Source organism: Meleagris gallopavo, chromosome 21, assembly GCF_905368555.1.
Source record: "Meleagris gallopavo chromosome 21, MGAL_WU_HG_1.1, whole genome shotgun sequence".
NCBI classification, from domain to species: Eukaryota; Metazoa; Chordata; class Aves; order Galliformes; family Phasianidae; genus Meleagris; species Meleagris gallopavo.
This window is the reverse complement of record NC_139424.1, coordinates 2,294,403-2,317,232: the sequence shown is the minus strand read 5'-3', so window position 1 is coordinate 2,317,232 and position 22,830 is coordinate 2,294,403. Positions and strand designations below refer to the sequence as shown.

General features: G+C 41.6%; 2 long non-coding RNA genes across 2 annotated transcripts; one reads left to right on the top strand and one right to left on the bottom strand.

The window, feature by feature from the left end:
• Positions 1-1,123: 1,123 nt before the first annotated feature.
• Positions 1,124-15,488, bottom strand: LOC104913868 (uncharacterized). Its single transcript, XR_795683.4, has 4 exons — positions 15,190-15,488; positions 6,134-6,324; positions 4,306-4,392; positions 1,124-4,231 (listed from the first exon to the last, which is right to left on the bottom strand). It is a non-coding gene; the product is annotated as an uncharacterized LOC104913868 (long non-coding RNA).
• LOC104913869 (uncharacterized) lies at positions 11,504-18,511 on the top strand. The gene is made up of 3 exons (XR_002120941.3): positions 11,504-11,704; positions 15,219-15,261; positions 18,154-18,511. It is a non-coding gene; the product is annotated as an uncharacterized LOC104913869 (long non-coding RNA).
• Positions 18,512-22,830: the final 4,319 nt, after the last annotated feature.

The window sequence follows — 22,830 nt, the reverse complement described above, 5'->3', positions numbered from 1 at the left end:
CAGGTGAATGTATAAATTGCTAAGCAGGCAAGGTTCTTGGGAAAAGCCTTTGCAATTTGTTTTCATTACTTTGAAAAGCCCTAGCCCTCCACTCAGGTGATAGTGAACTGAAATCTGTATGTATGAGATTCAGTCTTCCTGTGTGAAAATTTCTTTTCTTACATTTCTAGAAGCAGCAATGCTCCATGGGAGGGGACAGCATCACAGGTAAGCTTTCAAATATGCATATGCAAGATATAAAACACCATTTCTGTTCCATGTGCTTCTGCCTCTGTGAATGTGGTTCTCCTTTCCCTTGGTGGAAGAGGAATCTGTTTACGTCTCAGCCTCTCTGTGTAAAGGGGCTTGCTCTTAACCACACAATATCTCACCTGCTTGTGGCTGCAATGCTTCAGGTTGGCCGCAGCCTGCAGGAGAAGCTAAGAGGAGAGTTCAGGCAAGCTTATTTATCAACAAGTCTCCAAAAAAAAAAATAAAAAAAAAAATCCATTCTATTTATTGAGTGCATTGCTTCTCCCAGCAGTGTGAGTGACTGAGCCCCTGAGGTGCCAGCAGATGCATGTGAACAACCAGGGCGAGCACTCTGGAATTCTTTCAGGTAATGCAGGATGTCTTGGTTTGATCTGAGCTCCTGCCTGTTCAGCACAGAACAGCACAGTTCCTCCTGGGGCAGTGCTGGTTGGAATGCAGCGATGTCCTGTCTGCATGCACTCCTTAATGCTGAGACTGGCAGAATCCCCAGTGACTTCACGTGGTTACATGACTATCACCATGTGTGCCCAGGGTTTGTACTGCAGCTTTATTTGAACCACCAGCTAGATATCATAATTTGTGCTCTGTAGCAGCAGCTGTTTATTTTGATAGTCCTTTGTTTTTAATTGTTATTATTTGCAATCCAAACCGACCTGTTTACTCTGTAACCAATTGAAAAAGAGATGTCCTGCTCACACAAGGAGCGCCTCAAGAGAAGGGCAGCCCTGCATAATTTCCTGTCCTCTCACAGAACATATTCATATTGGAAAACTGGGGAATATTACTTTCTGGCCCTGCACACTCTCCTGGGTAGAAAGGTCCTGAAACACAATTTATTGTAAAACACACAGTGGTTACAGAGCTAGCACAGTCAATGATATTCCTTTTATTACCACTCAGATGAGAACACAAAATGACATTGGAAAGCAGTGAACTCACCAGAAGGGCAGAGAAAGCCATTAAATTCAACACGCATCATATTTCATAATCAGAATCCTGCAGTCAGAGCTGACACCACTGAATGAGTTTGTTGCAGTCATGATAATATAAAACCCGCTGCATCTGCTTCCCTTGGCACTTTTCTTTGTAGACCCTTGCAGTGTATGGGCTATTAATCATCAGTAGCCAGGGACACTGCAGACCAATGCACTTTGTATTGCATAAATTGAAAATGCATCACTATTAGAGAGAAAACTGCCTTCTGTACATCTCTATTTAGATAAGCAGTTTCCTAAAGGGCTGCCATGCTATTATGGCTAACCGCTTAATTGGAGTTCTTTCCACAGCCCAGTAATTGGGGTTTGGAGGGGGGAGGGAGGCTAATGCAATCTCTTTTGTAGCGAGTATGAAAACAAGGTGGCAAAGTGTTTCTTTTCTTACCTGGAACGCCTGACAGGGCTGGAACTGGAGGTGAGAAAATGCAGTCGAATGCACTGCATCGTTTAACCTCACTAAATTAACTTCATAAATGAGAGGTCTGAGAGTGCCAGCGAGTGGGAGAGGGATGCTGTGTAACCTGTGCCTTACAGGATTTTCAATGGCTGGCTGGAGCAACCCATCACCAGAGAAGGCTGCTGCCTTCCCTTCCTTCCTTTAGCTGTGCTCACAGCAGAGGGGAAGCTGCAGTTCAGAGCAAGGAAGTTTTGGTGGCAGCTTGAGAAGAGAGATGTGCAAATTTAGGGCTCAAAACCGTTCTCTTGAATGAGTCCATTCTGTTATTCCATAATTTGTCCAAGCTTTGCATGTAATGAGCAAATATCAGTAACTAATGAGAATGGGAGGTTTAAAGTTCTCCGACAAAGAAAGCACAGCTTTAAAATTGTGTGTATTTAACTGTAAATTGCTGCATGGCTTAATTAACTTTTTTGGAGTCAGTGTGTGCAACTTCACTGATCTGTGGCTGTAGTTCCTTGTGACTGTTGCTGCTGCCCTGTAGTTCAGTGGGGATTTGTTTTCATCCTAGGTAAGCTGAGGCTGAGTTGGAAACTGCTCTGCTTGTTGGCCCTGGGTTGAACCAGTCTCACCATGCAGAATGCATTGCCATCTTTAGCAGGAGGTAATGTGGAATGCATTCAACTCAATGTGTGGTTCTCTGTGATGAAATCAGGGAAGGAGAGAAACTGCATTCAACTGAGTTGGGGAGCGGGACAGGATCAGTGAGCAGCGTGATCCAATGCTTGAACATTAATGCCAGCTATTGGGGAAGTTTCTTCACTCTGTTGTCCATCACAAAGGACTCTGAGGTCCTGAGAGTTCCAGATTTTAAAAAGTAATGTACACTAATAGTGTTCAGGATCTGGAAATGCTCCTTTGGAAGAGGAGCAGCTGAGAGATTGCTGCTGCTACGCAATTAACTTTTCAATGCTATCAAAAGCTTTCTTTAATAAAGTTACAGTAAATCCTCATTCTCCCACTTAAAGCTACTTGTGCTCACATTTTAGCTTTGAGAACAGGTTGATTTGAGAAAGATAACGATGTCAAGACATGGAGGTATCTTGTTGAAAGAAATAAATTATACAGAGGTTTCCTAAATAATTTAACAGATACGGTAAACAAAAGGATGATTTCTTACAAAAAGAACCATCGACTTGCTGGCTTTTTGTTCCTGTGGTGATGGATATGGGTTCTGTGTTCTGAGGTTTTAATTTCAATCACACTACATCCTGTCCATGGCCAGAGCAAGGATGCAGATGCAGTTGCATCCTGAAAGCCCGGTCAGATATTGTGCTGGCATCCTTTCAAGCTTCCTTGTAAATGAAAGTAGCTAATATCCTGGTCTTTAAGACCAGTACTTAAAAGAAACAAAATATTTTAGCACCAGCCAGTGATTATGGCTTTGAAACCAAGATCTCATTGTATTTGTTAGCTGATGTTATCAGTGGGGTGAGGGAGAAGGCAGGCAGCCTTTTCAAATAGTCAGCTCAACTGGCCAGACCTGGGCAGTCCCAACTCCCAGAGCAGCCTGCTTTTGTCAATATTGTTTTATTGTTAAAACGGCTTTGACATACAGCCCTTGCTATGGATAAACTTGTATTTGACATAAATCAGAGCCTCTCCTTCAGCAATATGTGTAAGGCTTATTCACGAGAAGGCAAACCAAAGCGGAAAAGAAATGCTTCCAGAGCACTGGAAATACTAATTCTTAATGAATAGTTACTTTTCTCTGTCTGTATTGGTAATGGGAAATTCCAACTCACACACTCCTTCTGTCATTATGACCTCGGAATGAGTGCTACAAAGTCAGTTTTTATGTTCATTTAGTCCTTGGGGAGATGCTGGAGTTCAGACTAGAAGTAAACAAGGTCTCAGTGCGTTAACCAGTTAGTGTGGTTTATCTATTTCCTAACACACATCCTCCATAAGGTATTCATTGCTTTGATTCTGGTGAATCATCTCCATTTCTTGGGTGAAAGAAAAGCCAAGGAAGCTGTGTGAGAATACTTTGGTTAATGTTGTATTTGACCTATACTGCAGTTCTGTATGTTTTGTACTCTGTTTTGCTTATCAATACCAACATTTTGAATTGAGGATATGTTTGAAGCAACAACTGCCTATGAAGAGCTGAAATTATTGAGAGAACCTTTGTTTTATATTTTGGGAAAACAGGAAAATGAACTCAGGAGTTGCAATGGGTAAGCACCGGGAACAGAAATTGGTTTTGCTTCTTTACCTCCAATTCGAAACAAGCTCTTATCCAGCCATTCACAACAGCAGTAAACAGGTCCATCTGCCTTTAAAGAGCAGGAATGGGAAGAGCCTTCGCCTTATCAGTCACTGCGAATAACCCAGAGCTGCCTGGTATCTCAGTGTTATAGGCTGATGTTCTGGCACATCCTCCCAGCACTGCTGGGCCCAGGATCCAGCACAGTTCCCAGCTGGAAGCGATTCCATGGCAGACATCAGCTGTGCTTCCCACTGGCTTCAGGAAGGCAGATGGGAATGACAGCTAGCCAGAGTTGGCAGTAACCTGGTATTTTCGCTATGGGAAAAAACACAGCTTTACAATCACCTGGTTATGTTTGTGAAACAACACATTCAAGATTGATGGCTTACTTCTGGAAGCTGCTGCAGCTGAAAGCGTAGCTGGTAAAAGGCTCACAGGTGTGGAAAGTCAGGGTCTTCCACATCAATCCGTGCCTGCTGCTGACAAGAAATTTAAAAATTTGGATTAGTTGTTGGGAGGGCACACGCAGTTGCATATGTTGAAATCCTAATGGTGCTTCTCCTTACCATTGGGTACAGCTAGTAAATCACACAAACAAAAAAAATCCCTTGCTGTGAGCTTTAGTTGTCTTATGGAGCTGGCAGAGATGTCTCTAGACAGCATTCTGAGCAGAGCCCCAGCTGATCAAAACCAGATTCCTCCTCTGTGTATGCACAAGTGATGGATTTGCATTCCTTTAATACTTTCAACACTGTATCAGGAAAAATCGTTTTCCCAAGCTTCCCTGCTGGTAAGGGAGGAGGGCAGGCAGTAAGAGGGATCACTGCAGGGATATGAAGTGAAAACGTTGGTCCAGCAAGTTAAGGAAGATGCCTTCAGTGGAAGAATGGAGGGCAAAGCCCCGTGTTCATCTCCTTGCTTTGCTGTAAGGCAGTTTTCAGGCATGTGAATTCATTTCCATGCTGCTTGTGGGTGATCCCAAGCAGCCCTCCAGAAAGCACAGAAGTGCTTTTAAGGTCAGCTGCCCAGACAGTGTGGGCATACCCAACACAGGAGACCTCCACTAGTGACATCTGTAATCATTAGAGGTGATTGGAAATCAATTACCAAAGTTTAGGGGAGACAGGGGGAGCAATCCTACACCTTTCTCTTTGAAATCAAAAAGAATTTATGATGGTTTCCATATAAGCAGAGAAGAAGGAAGAAGCTTTCTGGAAACTCAAAACTTTCAGATGTGAAGTGCTCTGCCACAAGCCAGGAAGTTCTGCTCACGTTGATGGAACGTTAGCATTGTTTAAAAATGCTTCCTGAGCACACAGGAACACTTCTTACATAGATTTACCAGCCAGTACCACTCAGTGCAGAATGTAAACATGCACTTCTTGGTGTCACTTAAAAGCAGAAGTTTATACAAAGCATATATATATGTGTGGTGCCCATTGCCAGAAGCAAGTAATTTGAAGAGGAGGTTGCAGAGGGTTGTATTCCCCCTCCTCCATTGTGTTCTAGGGTGTATTTTCACAGGGTTCTGTTGTCTGACATCCTGGAGGTTTTATGCCATTATTTTGGCCTCAGCAATGCAGATTACTGTGTAGACTTCTCCATGGGGGGTAAGTAAATGGTTGTTCGTTGTGTAATACTTGCTGTTTGTTCCCATGTACTTTCTGAATGCTTTCTTCTGCTGAACTGCAGACCAGTCCCTTAAGAAATAGCCGTGCTGAGTGCTGGAGTTTGGTTTTGGAAGGGGAGAGCCAGCAGATTCTATTGCCTCTCTCACCCTAGGAATAGGAAAAGAGCAATACGACTTCCTATTTCAATCACATGTGGTTGTTGTTCGTATGGCACCAAAGTCCATTTGTACTCAAGTCTGAGGGTTGGATAGTTAGCTCTAAATAGAGGATGTTTTAGGTGGAAGGCATAAGTTGGATCCAGAAATTCTGTCTGCATTGGGCAGAGGGTCATGGAAACTTTTATCTGAATGCCTACTGTGAGTGATAACAATTGCAGACACATGTGCCTGAAATTGTGTGATATTTTTTTTACATTTTAAAAATGTTGGCTATTATAATGAACCTCATCTGATGTTGAGCCTATTTGGTAAGAAGTGCCTTAAGGCAAATTCAATCCAACAAGTGTTACTGAATATTTTAGGCTAACAGCATTAACGTAGCCACTGAAACCAGTCTGCAAACACAGCCTTACTTCAGGAGACCTTACCTTAGAGGTCTTCACTGCTGCTGATGGAGAGATGGTCGGTATAAAAGCCTGCAGGTTTGTCTGGACGAGAAGTTTTGTAGCCAAAGAGACAACAAATTGATTTTAAAAGATTGAGTGTATTTACATTCTGTCTCTATGCATTTGTTTTCCACTTTCCCATTCCATAGTTTTTGCTTCTCTTATGGAAAGCACTGCAAGAAGAACATTCAATACTAAAAACATTGTTATGCCTTTGATATGGTAATTTCAGAGATTGCAGAGGAATTCAGCCCTCTGTAAAAGCGAATGTTTTCTAATTGGGAAGAGATTCAGTTACAGAAAGGTACAAAACTAAATGAATGGCCAAGTATGAATCAATAAATTAGGGATAGAGCTCTAACATCTTAGAGAAACAGCATAAATAGTGCAAAGCTGCCTTTCTGCTTCTGTGGGTCAGGAATGCTGACTGTGAGAGTGATGTGAGACAAGACACAAAGCAAGGATCAGATGCTTCAGCTCCTTGTATACTCCAAATGCTGATTCATTTTTAACCATTTCACTCTCAGAGAGTGCAAAGCTACTGGAATTGCAGCAGTCAGCTACTTTTGCTTGCTGTAACATGCTGACAACCAGCAGTGCTATTACTTTTGAGTTATTAATTTAAAGTTAGCAGACTGTTTCATCCCTTTGCTGGTCTAGCTGGACACCTGAAACACCCAATACACACAGGTGATTATTTGGCTGTACCTTTGCTATATTGAATATATCTGGACATAGAATCATAGAATCACCAGGGTTGGAAAAGACCTCCAGGATTTCCCACTCCAACCATCTACCTAGCACCAGAATTTCCCTACTAAACCATGTCCCAAATTATAATATCTAAATGTTTCTTGAACACCTCCATGGACGGAGGCTCCACCAGCTCCCAGGGCAGCCCATTCCAGTGCCTGACTGCTCTTTCAGAGAACTGTTTCCTGATATCCAACTTGAACCTCCCTGACATAGGCACCTCGATTAGAACACGTTACTGAGTGTTACAGTTTGCTTTTAGCACTTCTGAGTCTGCTGTTTTCTGCTGGCAAAGGAAACTGCAGCAGCACACAGCAAACATGTTAGGATGAGATAGGCAGTACGAATGCAGTCCCATTTTATTTGGATGTGGGTTGGGACTGGGTACAATCCATTTTTTTTATTTTTTTATTTTTTACCAGGATCATTCATCCCTAGGGCCCCTGTGATAATAATGTTGCATTTGATTTCTGGATTTATAACAACCTGTGGTTTTGCAAGTAAAACTCCAACTTGGTGTTCTGGTTTGAGTTACATTTGTAACATTAAAACAAATGGGCAGTTTCTGTGGATTTCTCCTACAGAAGTTCCAAACATGGCTCTCCTAAAACGCTGCATGCACTCCTTCAGTCTGAAGTGGAATGTGTTTGCAAAGCAGAACATGAATGATAACAGCAAGTTTTCCTGCTGCAGATTGCAGTATCAGTGCACACAAGAACACAAGTCCCACGTTAGGCAGAGAGGGAAGAAAAGGTCAAGATTTTCCTTGCATAAAGTAACACCCACAAAGCAGAAGGAAAAAAAAAAAGAATGTTGTTGGGCATAATGGCTCAGTGCTTTTTTCTAACTGTTTATAGCAATAAAAGGTAAGAATAAATAGGCTCATTAGAATAAAACCTGCTAGCATCTTTTGTGCTCCTAACAGTGATGGTTGCATTTTTGTTTTGTCTGGGCCTTTGTCAACTATTTCTCTGCTGTTTTTTTTTTTTTTTCTTGAGTCCTTCAAAGTTACACAGCTCTTCAAGTCCTACGAAAGCAGACCTCGTCTCATGGTTTAATATTTCAATTAAACTACAGAATATTAATTTGCATTAATTATAGCCTATTCGTTGCAAATGACAATGTTTTATTTTGTTGTACTTAAAGGTTTTATTAGCAACAGACGCTTTTAGTTAGTGTTTGTTGCCCCAAGAGCTTTAGAGGAACTGATTTTCTGTCAAAAAAGATTGGAATCAATGGCATCCCTCCCTTCCAGACAGTGCTAAAACATTTATTTAAAGGTTTATATGCTCACCCTGCCTTATCTGTATTCCAAGTCACTTGTCCAATGAAATAAAATTCATTCATGCCTTCCTTCACTGTGTTATTGACAAAGTATAAGCTTTATGTGACTGGAAGCCAGAATTCTGTCTTTTGGGAATACCTCTCTCTAAACTTGTCTGAAAGAATTATTTTATTGCATTTTTCGTGCCAGTTCAAGTATGTTTGAATGGTAAATCCTGGAAGCTGGGCTGTCTGTGACCATATCAGCCTTTTGAATTAGCAGCATGCACGGCATGATAGAAATATTAGATTGTATGGAAGGAATGTGAGTGCTACGTAATTTTTTTTAAAGTGTATTTCTTTTTGCACGCTACTTGGTTCTACAAATCACAACGTGTGGCATTATGCTGATGGAAAGTTTGCTACCACTGTACGTTTCCCATGCCTGTTCTCCATGAGAGGACCATGTCTGCAGAGCAAGCTCTGAAAACTATTTATGCTATGTTTCCAATGGGGAAGATTAGTGCAACAGCAGCTGTTTGTTCACCCACGTGCTGCAGCAGTGATGTTTAGCTGTCTGTTGGGGCATAGTAGATGTTCTGCTCTCGGTGGTTTCTTTCTGGTAAGAGGCAGGAGGTCATTGCTGAATTAAATACTTAACAAAGCTACCTGGCCTTGCAACCACAATACTGATTGAAGTCCTGAAGCAAGATATGTGCATGAGCTCGCTGTCAGTGCTCCTCACTTCTGCACTGGGATAACTTGAAAAGCCAAGGAGAGGTAGAAATAAAAGTAGAACTTAACAGTGCTGTGCTGATTCGAGACTAGAAAGTGTGAGGAGGAAGTAATAAACTTATCTTTTCCTTTTGTCACTCAGCAAATTCACAGAGTTGTCCCTGGAGAGAGCAATGTTCATGTGGCATTACAGCAAATGATTCCGCTGCCTCAACCACAAACTAAAAAACCTCTGATGCTCTCCAACCCCTTCCTCTGTTTCATTTCCTCTCCAGGCAGGACTTCAGTTCAAGTCTGACATCCTTTGGGGACTTTGCAATGAATAAGACTATTGCAGTTGTTCTAGAGCTTTTTTAAGCTTTCCTTGGAGAAACTACCCAAGTATCCAGCAATATGTGTGAACCAAGACCAAAAAGCTGTGTGTATCTGCCAAAAGATGGGGCTGAGAGAAAACCTGGAACGTAGAGTTAAAATTCATTCTGTTTCTCACACAGGAGCTGCTACACCTAGAATGATGCTATTAAAAAGAGCTGGCTTGGGGCAACCAAGTGCTGGAGGAGGTTCCGAAGCAGTGCTTCAGGATGTAACAGCCCTACTATTATGGGTAATGGGAGTGGGTGCTGCGAGGACAGGTTTGTTCTCTTCTTGTGCAATGGTTCTTTAGGAGGCTGCAATAATTCCATCTTTAGTTTCTTTATTAGTAGACAAAATACGTGGTTCACAGATTCAATGTTAATAATGCGGAGCAACTCTGACCTTTCAGATTCTAGTGCTGGAAATCCAAGGAACCTTTCCAACTGTGTACTATTACAGATTGGTTGATCTGCTGTAGTTCTGTATTATTCTGGATGTAAAAAAAGGCACAATGACACAGCAGTACAGCATAGTATAAAGCCTCATGGTGGTTTAACCCGACTCCTAATTCAAGCTGCTGCTGTGACACAGAAACAAGACCTAAAGTAGGCATGTGAGGATACTCAAGTTTGTTTTTCTCCTTTTGGGTCCCTTTAGGCATGGTGGTTTTAGCCATAGAAATTCTGAGTGCTGGGAGAATTCCACCAGAGCTCTAAAGCTTAGGGTTCTTGCTAGTCTGGGGCATGGTGTTGGAGGAAGTGCTATGCTCTCCCTTACCTATATTGTTTTTATAACAGAGCTCCTTGGAATTTGCTACCTTGAAAAATAAGCTGGGGAACTCAGTCACCCCCAGCTCCTTTCACTGGGAATCCCTCCAGGTGAGCTTTCCAGACTTCATGAAGTCAGTCGTGACATCAGGGCTCAGCAGGCCCAGTTCTAAATGACATTTGTGCTCAACCACATTCAATCCCCCAAACCCCAATTCCCCAAACACGATTAGCACATGTCAGCATAATTATTTTAACATTGGACAGTTCTCCACTCCTCCTGGGCCTCACAGGCAGCTGCAACGTAAATGCTGATGTAATAAATTGCCTTTCAGCTCAATGAGAAACCTTATACTTCAGTGTCCATAAACCACTGACCATGATCCTTGCTATCACTGGGCATCCTTGGAAAAGCCCCAAACTGAGTGTTTAACACAAATAGCTGCAAAATGCATTCCTGAGACCATGAGGGAGATAAAACATTTCCCACAGCCCTTTCCTATGGAGCAGAACACAGAAAATACGCTGCTACCAAAGTGCTCCTTGGTGTCGGTGTCAGTAAGCATGCTGCCCACCCCTCCTCCCTGTGCAATATCCCTGAGGTTAAGTGTTGTGCTGCTCAGGGCACTGTGTTATATCCTGGTTGCCTGGAGGCAGTTGTTGGCTGCGTGAAGCAATCTGTGTGAGGCAGGAAATAGAATCTCAGTGGGAGGATGGGAGCTCCAAACAAAAGTCATGAACTCATTCACAAGCCAGACGTGCCCCAGGAGTTGGCTTTCAAGTGACCTGGTTTGCCCTCTGTTGTTACACATTTGTACCCGTGGCACTATTTCATAGGCCTCCCAAAAAAGGAAAATTAAATATGACTAATCGAAGGCAAACTGTTGCTTTCAGCTGCCAGTTGGCAGCTCTCACCCTTGTGATGGGTGGGTGATCGAAGAAGCAGAAAGCAAACATTTAGATTCTGAAAATACTCTTACTGCACTTTTTTTTTCTTCTTTTTTTTAATGTGTGTGTTTATGTTTAAATAAACTACCAACAGAATGGATAATTAGTTCTAGAGAGATAGGTACGTATGAATTTAAAAAGGTCATTTTGTTTTCCAGACAACTCGCTAATGAGAGGCGTTGTTCTGCTGATGGGCAAAAGTGATTTTTTTCCCCATTTACAAGAGAATCAAACATCTGTAAGTGGAGTCAAGTCTTGGTAGCTCGTTTGCTTGATTTTAAGTGGGAGAACTCTAGAATTCTGTAGGGAAATCAAACGTCTCTATCATAAAGTTGAAGACATGAACGTTCTCATCCTGTAGTGTTTGTGCCAAATTTTCTCATGCCTGAGAGAACCAGCTGAGGATGGAGGGAAAAAAAATTATACCAAATAGGCACCAACATGTCCTGAATCGTACACTCACACTGTTACAGACCATTCCTGACTGTTTTCTGGAGTCTTCAGACACAGAAGTCAGTGCCAGACCTGGAAATCCTCACGTGCTGTTCAGAGAAGTGTAGCCCTGGTCCTCACCCAGGCTGAGATGGCTCTGTTTGCACAGAAGGCAACCTAACAGACTTGCTCTTTTTGCAGTGGCAAGAAATGAGATGAAGTCTTAGGAAAAGCAGTGTGAGAAGTATCTTTCTGAGCTGCTGAACACTGACGTGGGCTGCGTGAGGCAGAACCTTACAGGGTGAGTTCATCTTCTTAATACTTATGCATATAAAGCCATTTAGAGAAGAATCAAGATGGCACAAAGTGGTTGTACGCCAAATCTGGGAATATGGAATGCTTGGTTTGCCCTGATATTAAATATGTGCAAATCTAGGCAGGAAGTAGGGATACTGGGGATACACCCAATCACTCACTTTTGGATTCAGGTCCCAGTTTCAAAAGCTCTCAAGTAAAATGTACTGATGAAGCCAATCCTCTGGGCACATTGGACCATACATAAGAAAGGCCTTTTTCCCAGTCATTACTGCTCCTACAGAATTTCCATACATCCAGTAATGAGGAAGAGGCCATTGCCTTTCTTAGAGTCAAATTGTGGCTTGATAATCTTGGAATGGTGAAATTCAGCAGTAATCCATGTAGATAAAGGGGAGAGAAATGCTCATCAAACAGGAACCTATGAGAGGATTTCCAGTGAGCCCTTGGAGATTCAGAAATGCTTTCTTTGACGCTGCTTTCCTCTGTAGCTCAGAGTTGTACAGAATTATCTGTAATGGGAGAGGATGAGTGCTCTGAACTTTCTGAATGTCAAGAGCCATGATTAGAAGCTCAGACCGTTAAGCCTCCAAACCAATTCCTTCATCCTTGCAACAGAATAATGGGAATCATTCAGAAGTGTTGAGGGAAGAGACTTCCCCACTTGTTCAGCTGAGACTGCGAGGTCTGGATTCCTGCAGCCCCACAGAGCCTCTTTACACAGATGGAGTCATCTCTTAGAGCTAAAGGCTGTCACCAGTCTCAGCACTTCCAAGGTTACTCAATTTAGTTCACATTCTGGTTTTTAAATACGCTCACTGAAGAAAAGTATTATCACTATAAACAGTGAGGAGTACAGGAATGTGTCTCCATCGAGTTTATTCAGCAACTGATTGAGCTAAGAGTTACCCTTGTGTTGAGTTTCCAGATTTCTCGTCAGTGTGTTTTATTAACAAGAGTCTGCATACATGGTTCACACACACTAGGAAAGCCCTAAACCCCAATCAGGACAAGTCTTCTTAATGATGAAATGGCAGTAGTACCAATGCTACCTACCTAACTTGGCTTCAATCCCTACCCAAGAGAAGCATGTACTTTGACATCATTTTCACTTTTACAGATGTGCCAAGCATTCACAGGTAAAGCAGGCTATGGAATGTGGTCTCAGACATGATAGCACTGGATACATTTGAAGAATAGGAAATGATTAAAAATAATAATAAAAATAACAACCCACAGAAATTGTCTTTGGCATCCGGAAAGGAAACAGCCATCTCTGCATTCCCATGGATTCCCAAAGTATCAGATCTGTGTAAAAATATTCCTGATAGGAAAAGCAAAAAGTCTCAGGAACTCTATTTGCTTATATTTCAGGGATTAACCTCTTAGTGGGGGATGACCTGCTATGCTCCAACAACTTTACAATTTAATTTATTGGGCCCAAACTTCTTGTTTTAATTCAATTACAGAGATTAAATTGTTTTCTCATTGTAATTCTTACAGTATCAATTGTAGTTCTGGTGTCTGATGTTTTGTGGTTTTTTTTAGCCAAAAGAAAAGGTAGCTGTTAAGTCTGCTAAAGCCAGGTAAATTCATTGCTACAAGAGACTACAACCTTCAGCGTTCCAAATGTTGCCTTGTTAGCTCAAATCCAGTTGGTGTGGCAAGAGAGTGAGATTTAAGAAAATACTTCCTTGGGTCACCTGGGACAAAACTGAGCCTCAAAGTGGGTAGCAGAGAAGATCTGCATCAGAGATTTTCTAAAATGAAAGATTTTTATTTGTTTCTCTTCCCACTTAAAAAAAGAAAGAAAGAAAGAAAAAAATAAAAAAAAAAGTAAACTATATTGCCTCTGCTGGTTCCACTTATTTTATGATGGACTCCTCTGATGTCCAATTAAGACAGAGGTCTGAATTTGAAAGACCTGAACACGTTTTGCTGTGAAAATGCTGAGCCAACCTTGTTTAGCAACCTTTGACATATAAAAAGGTCTGGTAATTGCTGCTTTCATTCCTGAACATTGTAAATGACATTGCAAATTATTACTTGATAGTACCTACTTTTAGATCTCAATGCTACAGGCAGGCAATTTCAGAGAATAAATCAATTTCTCTTCTCTTGTACTCATGGTTTACACCCCTTTCTCCTGATGTCTAATTACATGCGATAAATGTGTGTAAACATGAGCCTTATCCTCCATAATCCAACTCCTACCCTACTTCTTTATACGAGGGTTAATAAGCTCAGTGTTTTTACCACATTGCTTAAAGTAATGTTTTGATGCTCTGTTCAACTTCGTGGTCTTTTACCAGCAGTAAAAAGGCAAGGAATTAGGGATGATCATCTTTGATTGCTCTGGGCTCAGTAACGGACTTTTATCTTACCAGTCTATGAGCAGAAATGCCAGTAAGCAGATTTGCAGTAATATTTGATTTGTTTTCCAGGAGCATTAATTTTCATTTTTATCCTGTTTGTCCTTCTGTGCAATACTTCCTCATTCCTGGTTTGGAGAGGAGACTCATGCATTATCATTCAGAATGCCACAAAATTCAATTAAGGGCTGACTGCAGCATCCCTTCTTGGTTTGCAAGTGATTTACCTCTGTTGAGAAAACAGAATGACTTTTTCCAACGTGAGGCATGGTTGCTAATTTTAACACAGTACACAGCCTTAAGCTCTGCAAGCAATCATTAACAAATACAGAAACTTAATAAAATGGCTCAAGGGGTGTTGGTTTTAGCCAGGCGGGTTAAATATGCCTTGAATGTTGTAGGGACCAAGGATGGAAAATAAGTGACATCAGAGGTGCTGCATCCACCCGTCTCTTGCTTCCATGAGTCCCACTCAGCCCTTCAGCCTGCCAGCTTTCCAAGATGAGATGTCATTTTTTCTATTCAGAAGACTTCAGACATCTCTGAGCACAGTAGAACTCCCTGTCCAGAAGTGTTTAATAAAATTTACAGGCTTTTACCAGCATGGTACATAGTCACATTTATTTCTTGCCTTTATGATCAGAGGGAGTCAGGCTCAAATAGCATTGTATGTTAAAATGCTTTGACACATTTTGTTGGAGCCAAAACAATTCTCTTGAAGTATTATCATGACTTAGTTGAGGTAAATCAGCAAATAACTCATGTCACCCCACAGGGCCACTCAGCTAAGTGTGTGTTATATACACACAGAGCACTATAGATTCAGCAGTTGGCACATTTCCTTCAAGTAAATGTAGAGATTACACAGTAAGACAGAGATATTTAGAGAGATGCTGCTGGTGGTGTCTGAGCCCCTAGGCTTTGTTCAGGCAGCTCCAATAGAATGGATCGCTTCCATACCAAAAGGAATAAAATATAAAAAAAAAAAAACACCTCTGGAGTACAATGCAAAGTGTTTTCTATTAATGGCAACATGAATGTTATTGCCGAGCTGTGTTATGCTGGATGATTGGATGCAGCAGAAGGTAATTGAACTCACCAGAATTCTGCTTTGCTTCTCTCCCCCAGGTTAAAAGTCTGATCCGATGCCTGCTGTACACACAGTCATCAAGTGAGTGCAGCGAACGCCTCTCAGAACACAAAGCAATATCAGGCAGACAGCAGATCAAACAAGCCCCAGCCGCCAGGGGAGGCAACCAGTAGGGCCGTGCTTCCCACTGATTTCCCCAGCCCTTACTTGGTGGGGAAAGGGTTATTAAACCCTTTTGCTTTGCTCTAAGTGCTGCAAATAGAACGATAAATCCAAATAACGAGGTGCATGCTGTTCCTCCATCTGTAAGTGCTGTGGATGACAGGCAGGGACCAAACATGGAAAGGAATCTGTAAGTATAGCTGGAGGCTATTGTGTCCAGCGTGGAACTGACTCCTGCAGTGTGGTGAGGTGTACACCTTGTTCTTGTGTCTTGCATCCTGCAGCTGTAGCTACCCTTGTCTTGTAAGTGGGGCTGTTCTTCATGCCAGGGTGCTCTGTGCCAGTCACCCCCACCCATCCCTTTTTGTGGCTCAGTACCCACTCAGACATGCTACAGAAAAGAGAGGTGCTATTCTGAGATCAGAACAGCAGTCCACAAACATTTCACTTTGCACCCACATCCCTGATGTCCCCCTCTTCTGCCCCGCTAAGGAAGGTGACAATTGCACCAGGAAGGACCACGTCCCCTATTGCAGTCCCTGTGGATTATTAAGCCCAGCCCATAGGGACCCTTGGCCACAAACAGCTGATGAAAAGTCTTCATGAGGGGTCTGCTTCTCAAATAAATCTTTCCTTGTCAGGGTTAAGGTTGCCCACGTTAGACAGGACCTGGTTCAGAAGCTCGGAGCATTGCTTGTGGCTGTTACTGGATAGCAGATGCAGGGGCTGCCAGCAGAGAGAGAGTGGGCATGGATTACACCAAGTTGGTCCAAGGAAGCCCTCAGTGTTGTAGGGCTCTGATTTGGAAGCAGAACTGATTGGCAAACTTACTGGATAGCAACAATTCTCTTTCAGTTCCTATATAATTTTGAAGCTAATAGCAACTCTTGTGCAAGTTCATAATGCTATTTTTCCTCCCTTAACCTAATTAACGGATTGAAAATTTATGTAGTCCTAAATGGAATTACTTTTTTTCTAAGCACTGCAGAGGAGTTATTTGTCATGCTCCTACTAAAGCATGGATATCAATGCTAGTGCTTCACTCCACCTATGACACCTGAGTCCTTTTCACAGGAATAACACACCGAAATTGCCCTATCTGAGGCCATTATTAGAAAAACATTAATCAAAAGCAGTACTACCCTGCCTGCATTATTGTTATTTTGAATATTGTTTTTTTTTTTTTTTGTTTTAACATATTTACATGCCATGCATGTGGGTATGGCTCAATAAATCTGTTGTTTTTTTTAAACAAGAACCTAGGAAAACAGAGAAGAATTTAGTTTTCATTTCATGAAAGGCTGCAAGAACTCTTTAAATTAAATAAATAAATAAAATATTACTTTTAGTCTCCAAGAGGATTCCTAGCATGTTTTTTCTTGAACATTATTTTTTAATGATGAATTTCTCAATAGAGTTGCTTTAAAACAAGATTACTGGCTAACAAGAATTTGTCATCAGCCTTAGAATGATATTACAGGGTATTATCAACACTGTACTAGTAGCTTCACATGCAGTTAGTTTCCCCAAAACAGACTTAACACATTTCCAAACAGAAAACTTGTGTATTCTTTTTTGGCTTAAATCTGTTTTATCGTGATATCACTTCCAAAATACTGAAGGCATAAAATGCTTTACAGTCCAAAAGATAAACTAGCACAAGATGCTCTGCTGGAATATAGAGAAGGATCTGAGAAAGTGCTAAAAGCATTATTACAGCTACAGAATGGACTCTTAAATCTTTTATGCAACTTGATCAGTTCCCACTGGAACTACACTGTATTGTTTTCATAAATAAACACCAAAAGTTGCTGTGCACGGTGTTTCTGGACTATAACAGAGTGCTTCTGTGCTTTAACAGGTTTTGTGTTAAACTGTAAACTAGAAATGATCCCATGAAAAATTCTTTTTTCCAGCACGCTGCTTGTGAATGGCAAGTCATCATTCTTGATGATCAACAAAGCAATCTCACTGCTATGGAGCTAACCCAGCCAGGCTCTTCATCCTCCATGGCAGCTCCAGCCAGCCTGCAGGGAGCAGACCATTGCCACCATCCTCTCTAGGGACACAGGCTGCTTTGCCTGCAGCAATGAGACCAATCCATTCCCCACCTTCATTTTTGAGAGGAAAAAGAGCAGTAGAGAATGACCATCCATCTTCATCCACTCAACCGTTCCAACACCGAAATCCTCCATATGCTGAACGCTCTTTTGCACGTAGAAAAGACGTCCAAATGCCTGTCTTGTTATATGAATTTGGGTTTGACCGTTTTCCATATATGAATTTGGGTTTGACCATTGGCCTCGAACAGGCCAAACTTCTCCAGCTCATTTTTTTATGCTCCCCAAGAGATCAGACTGTGGCAATGATCTCCTCTCCTGCACTGATTACAGCTCAAAACAGAATGATTTGTGAAACATCAACATCCACATTCTCAGGCTCCATTCACCCAACTGCCCTCCTTGCCCCAGCGCTGTGTGCTGGTGTTGTCCTCACCTTCACCCCCTGCTAAAGAAGCTGAGAAAAATGTCTGTCAGAGAAAAGGCACTTTGTCCAAACATTTCCAGTGGTTTGGCCGAAGTTTTGTGGTGGTTGTTTTATTCACGTAGACAAAAAACAACACCCAAGCCCCAAAAACTCTGGAAAGTTTCCCTGAAATGTCACTATGAGTAATTCAGTGACGTTGGAGGGAGGAGATAATGGAAACTCTGTATTCCCCAAATGCAATCCATTGTTTTTAAACACTGAACACCATTATTGATTTATTTTTATTGATTTATTTTTTTTAAAATTTCTGTTGATTTTGTGAAGGGGTACTGCGGGAAGCAGCATGAAAAGGAAAAACACAGAGGTGCTGGAATGGGCTGCCCAAGGAGGTGGTGGAGTCACCAACCCTGGAGGTGTTCAAGGAACATTCAGACGTTGTGTTGAGGGACATGGATTAGTGAGAACTGTTGGTGATAGGTGGACGGTTGGACTGGATGATCTTGTAGGTCCTTCCCAATCTTGGAGATGGTATGATTCTATTCTATATGAAGAGAGCCCAGGCCACAAATAATGGTGCAAAATGTTTGGTGAGTGAACATTTTAGGAACTGTTCAAGAGAAAATGAACCTCTCTGCAGTATAATTGTGCTTTATCATTTTTCATTAGTGATAGATATGTAAAAAGGGAAAATTAGTGCAGTTATCTTTTAAGGGCACTGATGTGATTTAACCTGGCTCTTAATTTTGGGATAGAAATGGGTATTGCTCTCACATGAGCCCATATAAAACATCAAACAAGTAAAACAGAAAATTACATGGCTTGTCATTATGTAGAAGGTAGTTCAGATGAAGGGCTGGGACAACTGAGCTCATCTTTTTTTTTTTTTTTTTTCCCCAGGAAAGAATAAAAATATGTTCTATCTGTCCTTCGCATGCAGATGGTGCTACTTCAGAGAACAAGAAGTCAATGAATGGAAAGTTCACCAATTCTGTGTAAACACCTCCATAAATCATGAATGAAAGTGGTCTTCCCACCACTTGGTGGGAATGGTTTTATCAATTCATTTGCCCCAGAATGGTTAGTTTCCTTAACCCAAAGAACAAATAACTGATTAAATGTCCAGTTTCTACTCCTGACATGCCTCTAGGCTGTTCTCTTGGCCAGAGCTGGCAACATGGAGAGAGATGAAATTAGTATCAATGGTCTACTGCATGAGGATGAGCCAACACTGAGGTTTTGCTGAGTTAGTATCTATACCTACTTACAGTAACTGCTGCTCTATGTACTTTAAGACTTCTGTCTAAATAGAAAGGATCGTTGTCTGTCTCTTGAACAGGAATTGAGACTTTGCTTAAAGAAGTTTCGGAGCTAGAAAGTGAACTTGAAGGCCTGAAAATTAACTTTCATCGCTTCCCATTCTAGAATAGGCCAACTGATGTAGCACAAGCTTGGAAAAGAGCTGTGCAGGGCAACAAGGGGCAAGAGAGATGGAAAAGGTCTGGAGGGCAAGCCATGTGAGGAGCAGCTGGGGTCCCTGGGTCTGGTCAGCTCTGAGCAGAGCAGGCTGAGGGGAAGCCTCGTGGTGGCATACAGCTCCTCACAAGGAGCAGAGGGGCTGCACTGAACTCTGCCCTCTGGGGACAACGACAGGGCTGAGAGAGTGGAACAGAGCTGCAGAAGCACTGATCAGAAGTGGCAACTGGAGGAGCATCCACAGTGACATTTGCGCAGCTGAGTCCCTGCTTTGCATCTTGGCCTTTTACTTTTCCCTCAAGAGATGGACAGCATCACGGAGTTATTTTTAAGACTGGCTTCGTATGCAGATGAATTACAGATATAATCCCTATTCCTGTAGGGCTGACAGAATTGTTCTGTACCTTCACTAAATACAGCAAAAACCAGTAGGAATGACACCAAACCTAACTCAATCCCACTGTGCCACACTTGGAGCCATTTCTGAGCACACAGAGGTAAGACAGAAGAAATGAGCAGCCATTTAAAGCACGTGCCGCTGTTGATGATCACTGTCTCCACTTCAGCCATGTACCAACTCCTAAGCAACCCTTCCATGAGTTTGGACAATATTGGGTATTTCTTTCCCCCTTCCACACTTCAAAAAATAAAAAAAGTAAAAGTTAATAAAATTTTTTTAATTATAAAGTAATAAAAAATGGATTGCTGTGTATCCTGATATATATATAGAAAAGATACCTTCCTAAGGAAATGAAGGAGAACTGAAACTCGTTGCCCTGTGGCCAAAAGGAAAAAACCATGATTTTCTGTACAAGTAGAAAGCAAACACTGAGGAAGTAAGAGTGGGTATATCAGAACTTTCATTGCATGAAGCCATGCACATGGGCAAGGCGTGATTTACAGAGCTCTGGTGTTGTTGAAGCTGGAGAAACTTCTGTTGATGTCTGTTGAGAATCACTGTTGTGTAACTCACACCCCAGCACTGAGAAATGTCAGAGAGCTCCAGCACAAATATAACTTGGAAAGATATTTCATTACAGATGGTCCAAATTATGCTGCACAACACAGCCTGTGCTTTCTCCTACAGCTTTCTGCAGGTTATGTATGTAAGAAATCCAATATTCCCTGCAATAGAACTAGGAAATGGATCCTGAAATCATTTCTTAGTGTAAAGTCAGCAGATAAAAAACTGACAAACGAGCCTGAACTCAATATGACTTTCTCTAGGTGCCAAACCAGACCTTAACAATGACAGGCCAAGATCTACGAGTTCTGATATGACATAATAAATGCCATAGGAAAAAAAAAAAAAAAAAAAAAAAGCAAAAAAAAAAAAAAAAAGCAAAAATGGAGTGGATATTTTGGTCAACATTCATCAGGGGAAGCTGAAAATTTCCTGTACAAATAGATGTGCTGATTTAGGTTAGGTACGTTTAGGTATGACAGTGTTTTAGCAAAAACTGGCAGCTGCAGAAGCTCCAAAAACTGAGCAGCAGAGCCAACGGAGTTCAGAGGCATCTCTGGGCCAAACAAATCATGGAACCTCAGCTGCTCCTCATACCTCTTGCCCTCTAGACCCTTTACCATCTTTTTTGCAAGCACTTCACAATGTTCTTGCCTCCCTTCACTCATTCTGCTTTCCTCATGGACCTTTCTTCTGCTGCTCACCATTCTTTAGGTTCAAAGCCCACTCCCCTCTGATCTTGGAGGTTAAGAGACTTTGGAGTTGTGGAGTAGCTGTAATACCAGTTGCATCAGTGGCGTCTTGGCGTACTTGTAATAATTACTTAAATGCTTGGCAGAATCAGGGCCATGAGACAGTAAAAGCTTTCTATAGCTGTAAGGGTTCTATTAGGCATTCCTGTAGGCAGAGAAGAAACAAATATTTTTCTTGTATAAAAATTATTTGAAGGCTATGTGTGTTTTGTAGGCTTGAGGGAAGAGCTGTTTCAAAATATGATCAAATGTTAAGCAAATTTCCTTTAATTCTGTAGGAATGGAGCTGATGTTTCTAAAAGAAATCCTCCAGATCTAAGCTTATCTGTGCCCATAGAAGTCCACTGGTAAATTTAAGGTCAGTTGGATCATCACCATTACCTCCTTGTTGCCAAGCTCTCCTCTTATCTCCATCTGCACTTAACAGCTATCATTCTCTTGCTCGCTGCTCTTCCCTGCCTGACCCAAACCTCATCTCACCACTTCATTTTTGGAGGCATTTCATTGCTTTCTGTAAGGAAATTAATTCCTTCATCGTACAAGAAAGCTGAGTTCTGTCTTCCACTTCAATAGCTTTTTTAGGCAGAGTAGGGAGAAGGAACGAAGTGGATGATTTGAGTTTTTTAATGAGTAAACTCGAACTCATTATGCAGTGCTAGTTCAATTGCAAAGGGGCGAGTATGTAATTTTCTTGGTAGCAAATAGAACTACATGTATCTAAATCCAAGACATTCATCAGCTCTATTATAGGATGAGACAGGGCTCAGAAATGATTCTCTGTTTAAGTACACAAGATCAAACATGTTTGTCATTTTAGCCTTCTCTTTATTCTGTCTGATTTCAAGATCTTCAGACAGACTCTCTTTAGATGTCATTGCTTCAAGCTCCTGCTTTTATCACATTAACCACTCTTCATGAGTTTTTACACATCAAAATGTCTTTCGATACATTGTTGAAGTCAGAGCACTTGTGAAGACTTTTCAATAAAAAGCTAGAGACTCTCGGCCTGAAACTTTACACAAACAGAGGGAAAAAAAACAAACTGCCAAAGAATAAAATAAAACCACCCACGTCCACAGTGCTCCATTCTCATTATGCTTTCTTGAAAAAAGAGAGAAAAAAGCATTTACTTTATGCTTGAATACAGCTTAATCTGTGTATAAACACCCAGAAGCGGCAAACCATCTCATGCCTGTTGGATTCTAGAATTCTTGGAGCTGAATGCTTTTTCCTTTTTGAGTTGTTCCTTCTGTGCTGTACAAAGCAGATGGTTACAGCAAGCTCTGTCATTAGGAAGACTTCCTAATGGATCACCTTGATGCTTGCTGACCTGTCCCTCTGGCTGTACACTGATCCTGCTTCTATTTCTGAATCCAGAAGATTAATCCTTTCTTAGTTCTTCCTACCTACTGGAAAGGGCTACGCTTGCTCTGAATGGTCTTAGCTGAGAACAGAACCATCCTCTGTAAGGTCACTTGGTGATTTTGCTACCTGTTGCTAATTAAGGTTAATGAATGTAGGCCTACAGCAACACGTTATTAGTCATTAAAGTTCTCTCACCCCTCCCAGGAGCAGATTTGGCCTTCCCTCTGGCTGATGGGTGCGTTTCTACATGGAAAGAACTTGTTCCAGCACATAACTGCAGAGTGGGATCACAAGGAGACCAGCGTGGTGTCAAGGTATTGCTATGCTAAGTACTTCATGCTGGTGGTTTTCTTACTGATTACAGATTCACTCATTTCCAGGATAAGTCTGCTATTTTGATGCAACTGCCTGTAATGGAACCAGAGTGCAAGGGCCATTTGAAAGAAA